We start from the raw sequence: 5,128 nt of genomic DNA on the forward strand, positions 1-5,128 counted from the left end.
AGACCAGTCCTTCCCTGGGTGGTGGTTTGCAGAAGAGTGATTTTTGCCTGCAGCCCTGGCTGCAATCTTACAAAACACAAATGCTGCTATTTCATTACAACTAGAGCATGGGAATTGAGACTATTTTAACTTACTTCCATTGCGCATGTGAGTTATGCTTGTGAACAAAGGAAATTTATCTCATAGTAAAGTTGATTGGATTAGCACAGTATGAGTGATAGATTTACTGCTGTAACTTCTGTGGAGGCGAGGCTGAGTTAATTATATGTAAACTCTTTATTTTTATTAATGCTGGTGCAGCTGCAGGATGTATTTTTGAATAGCTGTTTTAGATTCTCCCCCCACATTTACTGGCTATAGTTTTTCAAAGATGATTTTAGTTGTATTTGCCACCCAGGCGTCTGTTCTCTCCAGATCCTCTTGTATTTGTTTTTTCCATTCTTGTAGTTAATGTGGGGATAACCACTGGAATTAGCAATCCCTCTCAAAATGGAAGCAACTTTTCGTGTGGCCTCCACTGTGGGGAAATAAAGTTTATTGTACGCATTGGGGGAGGAAGTCTAATGAACTTGCTAGTTTCCTTTTAACTATAGAAGGAATGTTTGTGTACCATCAAGTGGTCTTAGAAGCTGTTGGCAGAGATGTACAGCAGCTATTTGAAGATATGTATATGGGACCTTGTGCAGCTACTCAGCAGTTTCTGCAGAATCTTTGCCACATTTTCTTCTACTTCAGTGCACAGAGCAGCAATCATTAGTGCTGCAACAGCAGTTCCAGAAGCAAGCCCAGGAACTGAGTGGGGTATTGCATGTAGGGCTGATACATTCCTCTGCTGCATGGTATTGTGTATTATATAGACTTGTTTATAGCCGGCAGAGTATGTGCACAGAGAGCTGACATTGAGATTACACAATATTCATCAGCTTGCAGAAATCATTATTGGCACAAGAGTGTACAAAGGGCTGCCATGCTGCAACAACTGCTACAATGCAGCAACACTCTTAGTTATTTCCATTGACATTTCTTTTCTGGGTAAAAGGATAGAGAAACTTCCTTCCTGTGGCACTGACTGCTGAGCATTTCCTAGGAGCTCAGAATGTTCATTTCTTTTTAAGTTTGTATAAAGCAAACTCCTTGAGAGAGAGAAAAATACCCCTGTTGTTCCCCCTGTGCCTTTGGGTTTAGAGGCAAGAGAAAGTTCTGGTGCATCTGTAATTTTTCAGTTTGTCTACCAAAGTCCATCAGCTTTAGCTTTGAGTGTTTAGAAGATAAAAGTGCATTCTGCAGAACATTGTGCTAACGTAATACCTTAATTTTTGTCTTGGCAGACTATCACAAATTCTTCAGGTTGCCAAACTTTAAAAAACCAAAACAAAAACACCCTCCCTCCCCACAATGATTCTATTATATTAATTCCTTTTGCAAAGCAGTAATAGTAACTAATAGTTGAGAATTAAACCCTTCAATAAAAACAGAATTCCCACCCCAATAGTGTACACATCTTGTAATAGCATCTGGGAGTTAATAGCTATTTGATATCCTCTTATGATAGCACCTCTCCATTCAAGATATCCTAAAGAGCATCATAGGTTTATATTTATACTACTGCGATGTAGCCATCTCTTTTGTGTGAAGAGTGATAACCTACTGCCCAGCTGTACCAGAACATTGTGTAGAGGAGGGGCCATTTGGCCAAGGACACTGGAGCATAGTGCATGTATTTATGAAAGTGTCTTTGAAAACTTTTATGCTCAAATGCGGTTTTCACTTTTCATGTAAAAGAGACCTGTTTAATAATGCTGACTGGACATTGCTTTCTGCCAAACATAACTTAAATTTCACTGGAAGAACTCAGTACTCTTTTCTTGCCCCCTTTCGCCTTAGTTTAGTGAGTATGGTGTAAATTTTCCATGTTTGAGAGGGAAATGTTCATGTGCTAAACACGGACTTGTAATGCTTAATGCATCTTTGTCTACTGTTAGTTACTATCTACTATAATGTATAGGAGCCCTAGCTATGGACTGGGAGGACCCCATTGTGCTAGGTAATGTAAAAACAACAAAAAGTTGGTCCTTGCCCTGAAAAGCTTATAGTGTAAGTATAAGACAAGAGACAACAGGAACAAACATAGATGGGGAGAACATGGAAACAGTGAGACCATATTTGTCAGCATGGTAGGTAGTGGTATCAGCACGACAGTGGCATGGTGCCTATTAAAAAAACTTGGCAATGGCTAGGCCAAAGGAGAGTTTTAAGGGGGTAATGAGATCACTTTGTGGACGTTTACAGGGAGCTCGTCCCACAAGTGAGGGCAGTGTGGGAGAAAGCAGAAAGGTGTTTGAACATTTAGGAAATGTGCGATGGAGGCTGGCATCATTTGTCTATTGGACATGGGAGACAATATTTTGATAGAGATGATAGGCAGGATGGGAATAGGCTGTGAAGGGCCTTGAAAGCGAAGACCAGCATCTTATGTTTGACGTGATATAAAATGGGGAGCCAGTGGAGGGATTTTAGAGGGGTGATAAGGTCAAAGAGAGAGGGTAAGGGAATGATCTTTGCAATTCTGACATATGACCAAAAAAAAAAAAAAAGTCAAGCTAGTAGCACTTACCATGAGTCAGCACCAGGCTGATGTTACAGGCATATTTACGTGCCACAGGCTCTAGGTGGCCCCCAAACTTATACATCTCAAGGTAGGCCTCCCCCCAAGCACCAGTGTGGGGAAGATTTCTCAGATGCAGAGCATCTGAATGCAAAATCACCGGCAGATTATCTTGAGTGCAAAGACTGAAGGGTCCACTATGCTTACCAATGGGATGACATGCATCAAAATACAGATTCTGAATTTTAATGTTCAATTATAGTGCAGCAGGTTTGTCACTGGTTTGTAGCTTCATATTGAAGGATCCTATCCTTCTGGTATCACAGTGACGCTTCAGGTAGGGAATGTGGGGAACTTCCTTGGCGTTTATATGCATGCATTATCCACAATACTTTTTTCATAAATTCAAAAATATTCCCTAGGATGCTTAGCACATGGTAAAATGATGTAGACATCTTGGATTTAACAATCTTGAAAATAGTTATTTTGCTGGGACAGAGCCGGAAAGCTGGTTAATGCTAGAGTACAAAATTTATTATGGCATACAATTCTAGCTTCACCTAGATTGTAGCCACTGAGACACTGCTGACCTTAAGCACTCCACGTTTGTTTAAGTTGCAATAATTACAGTACCATAGTACAGTGTATATGGTTAAACTTCAACTAACTGCTTGTTTTAGGTCATGAGCCAGCATCTCCCATAATAAATACAGTGTCCATGTATTAGCTGACTTGAAAGCACTTTGGGCCACTTCTAGAGCAAATATCCAACAAACAGTTGCACTGCATGAGCTAAAGTAACCTATTTTCCAAAGGAGTGGATCAATAAAATGTAAAAGAAATGATACTTTTAAACTAATTTCAAACAAAAAATTGACAAGACACATGCACAGAAGAGAGACAAGGTGGGTGAGGTAATATATTTTATTATAAATTGGTCCAGTAAAAGATATTATCTTTCCCACCTTGTCTTTCTAGTATCCTAGAACCAACATAGTTATAACAACACACCAAACAATATGCATAGGCCACAAGTATGAAACACAAAGCTATGTAACCAATGTTCTTGTTCTACCCCTTTAATAATGAATGGGTCACTTTCTGCAAGCGTAGGAGTGTTAAATCAAATGGACTTTGCTTCCCCAAATTCCTTATGTGTTTTTTTGTTAGATGGCAGGGGCCTGGCTTACTATGCAGGCTACTGAATATAATGGGGTTCCAATCCTGACAAGCACCTGGATCCTCTCTAATCTAAATAATGATAAAGTGGGTGGAGTCTTGCTGTGCACTGTTACACAGCAGCGGCTTTCCACTTAGGACAACAGTGCAGAGTTGAACTTAGCTTCTCCACTGTGACATGATTATTTTGAGGCCTCACTCATTTACTTAGAGCTGGAGGGCACAGCCAGGGGCCCACTTATGCAATGGAGAAAAGGAACCCAGCAGAGGGATTTCTAGCAGTCAGCTACTGACCCCTCAGATCTTGCAACTTGCTTTTAAATAAGAACAATTCTACAAGACCTTCTGGCTGCAATGCAAATGGTTGAGTTGTGTATTTCTAGACAGCCAGAAACTGTGTGTGTCTGCCCTGCAATGTAAACTCAGGCTCAAGCTTAACCTCCCTTCTATCTACATACAAATTCCACTGTCGCAGGACCCCACAGGTGCAGAGAGTCTGAGTCAAGCTGGGACCCAGGTATGACCAGGGAGGGTACAGGCTGACAGCCAAGTCAAATATTATGATTTTTGAAAATCTTGTTCATATAAAAAAAAAGTTCTACCAATCCTAAAGGATCAGACATAGTGGACATCAGTTTTGTGGTAGAGATAGTAAACTTTAGAATTGTAAAGAGTCCTTTTCAGAAGCAGTTAATCAAGTTCTAGTCCAATGTCCAAATATTCAATATCAGGGCGGTCCAGTTGGGACTGGAGATCTCAGTCTTACGACTCAAACTTCCCCCAAATAAAGCTTAAACAGATCAGAGATGAAAGGATCAGGTCCCATGAGTTTTTATAGAGATTTTTGCAGCCTCTTGACAGCACTAGTCCTTGGGTGAACAATAGGCTTTTAAAGTAACCTATTTGGTAAGCATCACTGGCAATTAGGTACATGGATTAACATAAGGCAACGGTCTATCTCCCACCATTTTGCAGGTGATTTACTACAAACTTCAAAGAGAAATTAAGACAGTGACATCAGTACATTTAAATGTTAATTCACAGATCAAAAGAAGATCTTAATAGAATACAGCATAGACGGGAATGTTTGATTACATTGCCAACCTCTACAATATGTATGTAAACACACAAAACACAAACACTATCTACTAATATGTCTCTAAAGGTTGAATCAGGGTCAGTTAGCCTGCTAGTTGCTTAACTCTTTCTGGCCCCATGTCACAAGCTGGGACCCAGGGTTCATGCCCCATTGCTTTATATTGTAGACACAGCCTCACTGGATTCATTCTCTGTGATTCTGCCAAAAGTATCCCACAGTCCTATGGGCTAACATTCTATGTCCTG

The sequence above is a fragment of the Lepidochelys kempii genome, chromosome 16, assembly GCF_965140285.1.
Source record: "Lepidochelys kempii isolate rLepKem1 chromosome 16, rLepKem1.hap1, whole genome shotgun sequence".
NCBI lineage: Eukaryota > Metazoa > Chordata > Testudines > Cheloniidae > Lepidochelys > Lepidochelys kempii.